The sequence below is a fragment of the Barbus barbus genome, assembly GCF_936440315.1.
Source record: "Barbus barbus genome assembly, chromosome: 40".
Taxonomy (NCBI): domain Eukaryota; kingdom Metazoa; phylum Chordata; class Actinopteri; order Cypriniformes; family Cyprinidae; genus Barbus; species Barbus barbus.
This window is the reverse complement of record NC_136718.1, coordinates 7849511-7859215: the sequence shown is the minus strand read 5'-3', so window position 1 is coordinate 7859215 and position 9705 is coordinate 7849511. Positions and strand designations below refer to the sequence as shown.

General features: G+C 37.5%; 1 protein-coding gene across 1 annotated transcript in view; it reads left to right on the top strand.

Moving 5' to 3' along the window:
- The first annotated feature begins 36 nt into the window (after positions 1–36).
- LOC306859687 (protein NDRG3-like) overlaps positions 37–9705 on the top strand; it is a 61056-nt gene continuing 51387 nt past the window's right edge. The window contains exon 1 of the mRNA XM_079400861.1: positions 37–181. The gene's annotated coding sequence lies outside the window, so the exon portion shown is untranslated. The remainder of the gene's footprint in view (positions 182–9705) is intronic.

The window sequence follows — 9705 nt, the reverse complement described above, 5'->3', positions numbered from 1 at the left end:
TTCAGAATTAAATTAAACCCTCCACGTCGCCTGTCCAGAGGCTGCGCGCGCTGAACGTCTGTCAGCTCTCTCGAGCTCCTCCTCCGTCACTCGCTCGCGCTCTGCAGTGACTACAACACGCCGTACAAGTCTCTCCGGCTCTGTTCAGTTCCTATCCAGCACATTTTGATCTTCTTGAACGGTGAGTGGTGACATCTTTTCGTTTTTAAGTCCTAGTGTTTTAATGTATTTCGTGAGTTCGTCAGTTCTTGCGCGAGAGCTGCGTGTTGAACTCGAGCTAATAGCAGGCTAGCGCGAGAAAACGACCGAGTGAGACATAACTGGACGCTCAGTCCATAATACTTACAAATTAGATGTTTTGACGAGAATAGACATGGAGGAAGGTAACGGTGTCATTATCGCCTCTTTCCTCATTAAGCCTGAGCTTCCGTTTGAAGCCTGAAAACCGTCACCAGCTAACGTTAGTCCTGCCATATCTAGCGCATGTGTAATGGTTGTAAAATCAGACTATTCGATTAGTTATATGTGATTTATGGTTTGGGTGTTGTTTGCATTGTGTTTTGTTTGTTTGAACGCGTTAACTGCACGTTTAACTTCCACTGAGTACTTCCAGGATCTGGACTTTAGTCTCTTCACACAGGGAGAGACTGTAACATAAATGCAGACTGCTGAATATAAATCTCTATTCTATCTGAAATGTGTCCCTCGAAGATACAACTTGGATCAGTTTTGAATAAATGATGCTGTGTTGCCATAGATGCAACAGGGCTGATCATTGGGCATCTCTGCACGTGTTTTATAAAAGGGCTTTAACCCAGTTTCCCAAAATACTGCAAGTGAAAACAACATAAACAACATCCAGCAAAGCCATCTGATTAGTGACACGAGTCCAGATGCTGTACTGCAGGGCTGTTCACCAACAAGTGGGCCAAATTGAAACATTCCTTGGGCAGTGTTGGCAGAGCTACATTTTTATTATTTTTAAACCCACTGAGGCTACTAGCTATAGACAGCAGGTGTATGATATATTTAAGCAATAATACTGCATGTCTTCGTGTTTCAGTTTTTAGAGCTTTTATATTTCAGTGTATCATGAGGATCATTTCCACCTTTTTTGTGGTTTGAGTATGACTTTGATACTGTAAAGATCCAACACTTACTGAATAATAATAATAATTGCATTGGAGAGACTTCAGATAAATAAAAAGGGGGTTAACATGAATTCTGCTAGGGCAAAATAGATTGACCTAATTTACTCTAATTATACTGTAGTTTAAAAAAAAAAATCTTTAGTCTTAAATGCTTTTTATTTATTTATTTATTGTGAAATGTAGCCATTTCTGAGTAAAAAATTTAGTAAATCCTACACCTTTCTTTTGTTTTCCGTCTGCCAATCTTTCATGGGCTCCTGTGTACCCAGAGTCTGCTGCAAAGGAGGCAATATTTGGAAGTTGAAGAGTGTCAAATTCTTTCATCAGATCATAACCCTGCAATCAATCATTATATGTTAAATAAGTGGCAAGAAGAGTGGGATACATGTTCAAACAATAAATTCTGAAATCTAGCCTAAAGTCTCAAAGAGACATTTTATCTCCCTTAAAACAAGAGTTAATCAAGTGGTGTTTACGAGATTTTGAATAGGTCATACAAGCTTGACCCATGCATTTTTATTCCTTTTCCTCAATGTAAGCTATGCTAACCAGTCTGCCACCATTTTCACAGTCACTCTGTCATGAAAATAGATGACTGGGTTTGTCAAAGAGATGCGTTGCATCACTGTGAACCCTTCATTTACCAAAGCAGTGTGAGCTGTTATTTCAGGTGCCGTTAGAAGCATACATGCTGTTACAGCTTACCAGCACACCTGTGTTTTAGAGCCTGCTCATATCTGCTCCCATGAGGATTCTCAGCAGGACTAGTTTGATCTGCTTTATTTCACTCCTGGCTCCCGGAGCTGATGTTTTATGCACTGATGGAGCACTCAGATGCATAGATTATGAATTTCTATCCAGAGACATTAGACGTGGCTTAGCCAAAATCTGTTTTTGTTCCTTCCTTGTAAGGCACCTCTAAACATGAAGAGGTCTTGCTACACAGAGCACTGAAATTATGATGTATTTTCAAGGCCAAATTGGAACTTTGCGTCACCCTGGTTCCCTTCACACACATTTTCCATTTACTTTAGGATTACTGCAGTAAGCTCTGTGACCAACAAAAATGTTTGACTCACATTTTGTTTATTCATTTTCACAAAAGAACATTATGAATTTTGAAGCCTAAATAAAATAAGGTTGGCTGAAGTAAAAAGCTAAACAGGCTATAAATGAACTACACCACGATTGCATGACTTCAGTGTCACTACCATTAAAGGGTTAATTCACCAAATTCTGTCTTTAAATTACTCACCCTCATGTCGTTCCAAACCTGTAAGACCTTTGGGATGAGGAGGAGAAGAATTGTTGAATAAAGTCGTTATTTTTGTTTTATTTGCAAATATATTCTCGTAGCTCTGAAGCCCTGATGTAAAAATGGACTATTTTACCGATGTCCTTGCTACGTTTCTGGATCTGGGAGCATGTAGTTGTGTTGCTGTCTATGGAGGGTCTGAGAGCTCCCGGATTTCATCAAAAAAATCGTATGTTCTGTAGATGAACGAAAGTCTTACGAGTTTGTAACAATATGAAGGTGAATAATTAATGACAGAATTGTAATTTTTGGGCGAACTATCCCTTTAAGCTTTCAACTCTTTCAGTCTTGATTTATAAAACAAAACAAAATCCTGAAAGTTTGAGTTAGAATAGTTTCCAAGAGTACGATTACAAACACTGACTCTTGGATGATGGAGTCTGATGAGATAAAATGTTAAGTTGTTTCTGAGTTTTGGCCTAAAAAAAACATCCTTTTGTAGCACAGTCTTTTAATGGGAAGAGAAAACCACAAGTAGGGCAGTGGGTTTTTCCTTGGGTCTTTTTGCTGATCGTTGCATTCTGTTTTGTTTATTAGAGGAGCCAATGTTTCCGTGTTGTTGTGGTGTTTTTTTTTTTTTTTTTTTTTAATTATGTAGATAACAGGAAGGGATATCTGCATATGTATATCCCAAGCACATCACTTTACAGATCACATTTGTTTTCACTGTTGTTCTATTGATTGGTTTACTCGGCTCTCCCTCCTCCAATTGCTATGCCAACAACCTCCCTGTGTGGCAGCTGTTGTGTGTTTTCTCTGGTTCCTTAATTTCCATTGGCTGTGCTCCCCACAGTCCTCCATCAATCCACGCCTGCTTCTATTTCTAGTGGCGTCCCCCATGGGATGACGGAGCTCATGGCCTCCACTGGATTCCTGGAGAAGTTGACTGCTGGAACTGCGGTTCCTCGCGGGCTTGTTGTTTATCTGTCAGCACCTTCCAAGAAAAAAAGGAGTTGTCAGTCAGCAATCCAGCTAGTAATGGAAGCTTACGGGAATTGTTTTCTTTCAGAATCCTAACTGTATTAATAAGCTGTTTTATTTTAAGAAAAGCCATTGTTTTCATTGTCTTGGCACTCAAGCCTGCCATCAGAATGCTGTTACACGCTTTTGTGTAATTAGCAGCATGTTCAGTCATTTTAGTCTTTTAATTGACTTTATAATCCTTTTGTTACAGACATTCTCAGAGCTAACAACTAAACCAGCTGGCACAACAGGCCCTGTGGATCAGAATCCGTCTGTAGCAGCATATCGTTTCAGACATGAATGAGTGTCACTAAGCCCCGTTTGTGTGATCTGGGAACACCTGACTAGGTGGCACAGCGTGTAGCAGATGAGTCAGTTCTCTCGCACCAGTAGGACAAATGAGAACCCCATCACTGCACATCTCCCAATAATTTTACATTCTTAACAGCAGGATTACCTTGATATTTACATTAGGCAGGGCTCGACATCAACGCTTGTCCGGGACAAGTGAATGTTTTGGACGGGCAAGTGAAAAATAAATTTTCTTGCCCAATCGGACAAGTAACTTAGTCAATACCAAAAACAATAATAACTGCCTTTATTTATGATTTAGCCTTTGTTATAGGGGTGTGCGATATATATCGTTTGCGATAATTTCGTAATTGTTGTTTTAACGAGTGTATTGCAAGAATCAAACAAAACGCACAGAGGCACGCGTAAAATCGTCTAGGTTAGACTAGCTCACGTGCACGAGCGTTCTTTCGCTGCATGATTCAGTATTACCATGCATGAAGAATGATCAGAAAATTCAAGATGGGAGCAGAAAATATATATTTATATAATTTCATATAGTTTCACACGAAGATTGAGTGCCGTTTTTTTGCTCCAAAAACCATCATGATTACAAATGTGAATTTATAACAGTTCAATAAACAAGAAGTTAGCATTAAGAGACTTACGTTTTAGACACCCTATTGCCTGTTTTTACACTGTCAACAACAAAAATAATTCCAAACACAGCCACAGCACTGTTTTGCGTCTCTGAGCAACATGACAGTGTTTCGTTCCTTAATGAATCAACCATTTAAATGATTCGGTTCAGTCGCAATGACTCACTTATAAACAGTGACTTGATGCCACCTACTGGTGGTTTTAATTTCACATTTACAGTTTTTTTAAATAATTTAAAATATCAGTTTTCAATGTTTTATTTCAGATGCAGTTTCTGTGTTTCCTCTGCATTGCAAAGATGAATTTTGTTGATACCGATTTCATTAGTTTGGTAACAGCCCAAATGTCTTATTATACTAATTGTCTGATTAAATTGAACTCTAATTAAAAAATTAAGTTTGAAAATATTTGAAAAAGTAAATATTAGCATTTTATTTGTTTAATATAAAATAATTGTATTTGTAATTAATACTCCCTTTTTATGTTAAAATATAACCGTATTATAATCACACTTTATTTTTTTCATTATTTAAAAAGAAAAATCTTAACTAAATAAACTAAATTTGTTTTGTATAACCACAATAAATAATTATATTTATAACTCAATTAATTTTTTTTTTGTCTCCGGGCAAGTAACTTTTATACTCGGACAAGTACATGACAAATTTACTTGCCCGAAGGACAACCACATGAAAATGCTTAATGTCAAGCCCTGCATTAGGGATGTCACAATTCTCAATATAATATCGAACCGTTCAGTAAAACATCCACGGTTCAATACGCGCTTGTGAATTGCAGTTTTTCAGTTTTTAAATTTCTGTTTTATTTCTCTCAGAATTGGCTGTGTCCGTGATTTTACATGCAGAGTTGAGGAAACACATCCCCGCTGATATTTGAAAGCATCATCCCTTGTAATGGCATGTAATGATAAGCCTTTCTAAAACTGTTGTCCAACAAAAGAGAACATTATAACTTGTTTTTACTTCACAACATCAGTCGAGTGTTTGAAATAACTTCCTTTTGTGATCTGATGTGGCTTCTTATCACAGAATGATGCGGAACATATATTCTATACTGTTATAAAGGCTATGTAGATTAGAAATAGCTTACAAATATACTTAATCATTATGAAAAAACCCGAGATGGCTTGAAGAACAAAGATAAACCATATATTATCGCAGGCGAGTGTTTACTGTCCTTACATTTCGTCATTCGAAACGTTTAATGTTATATCTTCTTTTAATTCACTTACAGCAATGGTGATGCCTTTATCCATATTGGGGATTTCCGGGAATGTCATCAATGTTACTTCTGTGATACACGTGCATTTTCTGCACGAGGGCGCCCTCTGGCGTCCAGTATGAATAAAATGCACATTGCATGTGTTTATAGGGCTGGCAAGTCCATCCTATTCTGGGTAAAAATCTGAAAAATAATACCGCTCTCAAAAGAAATGTTAAGATGGCATAATAATCCACGCTTTTTCCAATATACAAAGGTTTAAAGGAGTTTTTTGTTGGTAATTTGTTGTTAAAAAATACTCTGATGTGCAAACCATCAGAACCGAACCAAAAACCGAGGTACGTATTGAACCGTGAGCTAACTGTATTGTTGCATCCCTAATTTACATGCTTCAAATTAATCAGAAAAATTGCCCAGCCCTAAGTACGGCATACATCACTAGAGAAGTCTGATGTTTCACTGAAACGGATATAGGAAAATTTCCATATAGGAAAATTTTATTTCATGACAACTTTCATATGTCTCCTTTTGTTGAACTCATTTTTGCAAATCTGAAACTCATAATTGCTTTAGTTTTCCAGGAATGGGACCCCCTCAAGACTGTGTCCCTTGGCACTGTATCTGTAACTACAGTTAGTGAGGCACAACGAGACAGAGCATAGTTGTAGACATGCGTATGTAGACAGAGTCTGGTGTCGGCTTGGTGTGTCAGGTCAACTTTGGACCCAGACGCTGCCGACGTGAGCTGACTCTGTAGTCTTCTTTCATCACCACTAGTGGATGATAATACAATTGTTAACTAGCTTACAGCTGCTGTTAGAGAGCTAATTTCTCAAGAAAATACTTACATTTTCATCATCTCAAAGGAATTATTTTTTGTGCTCACCGCTTGAGGGAATTGAATATAACATGCAGTCCTTTTGTCCTGCAGTCCTAGCTTGTCCTCTCTCTATCTCTCTCTGTATTTCAGCCTGGCTGAAATTGTAGATGCAGCTGTACTGTTCTGAAAGGGCTGGTTTACTGAGGTCCAGTTACCTGATCCTGGAAATACAGAAAGTAGATACCAGTAGGGGTGGGCAATATGGCAAAAATATCATATCACAATTTAATTTTTTTATTTTTTTTTAGAAATTTCACGATTTTATCACGATTCTTTGTCATGTTGGTTTTACTATTTTGTCTGAGCAGTACAACCAAACTAATTTCCCTATTATAAAGACAAAGCCTTTCAAGGTAACAAAATATAAAAAAGAATGGTGGATATTTAGGCCAAAGTGGGCGAAGATGAAAATCTTTGTCATTATTTTATTTGTTATTAAAAAATAAGAACAAAGATACACATCATATACAAATAAAACAAACAGTGCTTTATTTTCAGGCATATTTAGCAGGAGCATTCAAGAAATTGAATGAACAAATATAACAAAACACTATATAGATTGATTCCTATTAAAGCAACTGTATTATTATTTTATTATTTTTAGTTATATTTTTCTCTTTGTGTTTTGTTGTTTTAACATTAAAGAATAAAAATTCTGTCATCTGTCTGTCGATTCTGTCATAGTGTTTTATATTTATACCATCAATTACTCATTAAAAATTAAGGTTTTAAGCCTGAATGAGTTTCTTTCTTTCTGCTGAACATAAATGCTATTTTGAAGAAGGTGGAAAACCAAACAGTTGCTGATCCACAGTGACTTCCATAGTACTCTTTCCTACTATCAAAGTCAACGTGGACCAGCAACTGTTTGGTTACCCACGTTCTTCAAAATAGCATGTATGTTCAGCACATGAAAGAAATTAATACAGGTTTGGGACAACGTGAGTAAATAATGACAAATAAAATTTTTGGGTAAACTATCCCTTTAATGACAGTCGTACTGTCCCTTTAAGAGCTGCACGCATCTAATATACAGGTACGCATCCGTTTCTCTCAGCTGTTTACTTTCATTTTAGACATGACCAACTGAGTCTATGTAAACTCTGTGTGTTTTGACAGTATTAGCTCAAAAGATAACTTAGTTGAGTAATCAGGCGCTGTTAGACAGGTGTTTTAGTTTGTGCGCTTCAGGTGTACGGGCTCAAAAAAAAGCGCACGTCAGATCACGTCAAGGCTTTAAAACACACCCAAATTATGTACTTTTGTGACTGCGAATAAGTGCAGTGTTCTGTGAGTGTAACTCTACCGCTGAGTTAACACTGATGTGAATGCATGTCGCGCTGTACAGTATATTAATACGGCGGCACCAGAAATGTAACTGATAGAATGTGCGCTGTAGCCCGATACTACGATATTTCTTCAAAAGCAGATCGTGGAGACATTTTTATTGTCCCCGATCAAAAATCGGCATATCGCACACCCATACTCACCAGCCAAGGAAGAGCTTCTGTTGCATTATGCTGCACACAAGCATCTTTTCCTCTTCGTATCCTGTAGATATTGACTTCCCATACCACAGAAAAATTACTCTCTCTTACTGTAGATCAAAAAGGATATAAGAATGCTTTGCCTCTGAGACGAGCGTCTGTCCATGTGAACACAAGTGTGTGTCTGGTCTGTATTTTTAAGTGACTATGTAATGAAGTTGGTGAGCTAGTAAAGTGATCCTGATCTCTGTCCTGTAGTGGCTGCTGGGATGGAATTGGAGAGTAGCTCTATTCTGTACTACTGGCTTTAGATTTTAACATTTTCACTTTAACACCTACTTAAGAAATGGAGTGAATTAGAAATAAGAGTGATCAACACTTCAACTTTCATTAACAAGGCTCTATTCTGTTCAGTCCGCTGAACTGAAGTAGGCGTAATTTTAGCAAACACTAAAAGCCCTCTTCCTTTTTTACAAGTGCATCTTAAAGTAATAATTCACCCAAAAAGAACAACATAAGTTGCATATATGCATGTTCCATATATGTTCCCACATATTTAATAGGCCTAGTTTTTCATCAGTCAAGCATGTCCTATGGTATAGTAGGAACTGACTGACCAACAAATTTATTTTTGTGTTGCTTTTTAGCAGTCATAAAGTCAGACGTTGACATCCTGCTGTGGTTTAATGGAAGACTCTATTTGGGATTTAGTCATATTGTAGCATTCCTGGCACTTGTGAACATGTAAGAGTGCTGAAAGCTAATCGTAGTTGAAGTGTTTTCACACTGTCGACTGTTTATAGCCATGTGCCTGTAGAATGAGTAATGCTGAATGCACCCTACAGCTAGGGATGCCACAATCTATCTTCATAATTAATTTACGCTCATTGCCAATAGCTATACACTTGGAGAAGCTTTGAACTGTTCTGGATTTATACATGAAAGCTCTGCTCCTAAAATTTGATGTGAATTGAAGTTAAAAAGACAATAACATAAGTATTTTTTTTTTTTCCCCCTCTCAAAATAATCTTTCATGAATCAGACTTCTCTCATGAACACTTCAAAAAGTGGTAATTAAAGAAATTGTTTACCCGAAAATGAAAATTGCCATCGTTCAAGTTGTTCCAAACCTGTATGACTATTTTAGACATGTAAGGTACACATGGCACACAAAGCTTTCACATGTCTTGATATATAGCCTTTTGAACCACTTTTGACATTTTAGAGTTTTGGCATGGTAATGTGGATGACAATGTTAAAGGGGGGGGGGGGGGGGGGGGGGGGGGGGGGGGGGCAAAGCTGTTTCATGCATGTTGACTTATTTACACTGTTAAAGAGTTGGATTCTCATGCTAAACATGGCCAAAGTTTCAAAAACGATTTGGACGTATAACAGAGTATTTCTGTGCCAAATACTCACTTCAGAGTTTCTTACAAGTTTTGGAAAAAAAAAAATTTTTATCGATCATGGCTCTTCATGACGTAATGAAGGGTGGAACTCCTTATATGGGCATTTCTCCTGGAAGAGTGCACACATTGACCAGCGCTAGAGCAAGAGCGCGGCCCATCAACGCGCTTCATTAAGCAGCTCTGGAAGAATGTCTTTTAAGAAGTGTTTTTGGTCGTAAGGAAACATAACCTTGTTCGGCTTCCCAAAGAAACTACAGTTACATAAACAGTAGGTGCATTTTGTTTTTCCGGGACAGCAACGGAGTTT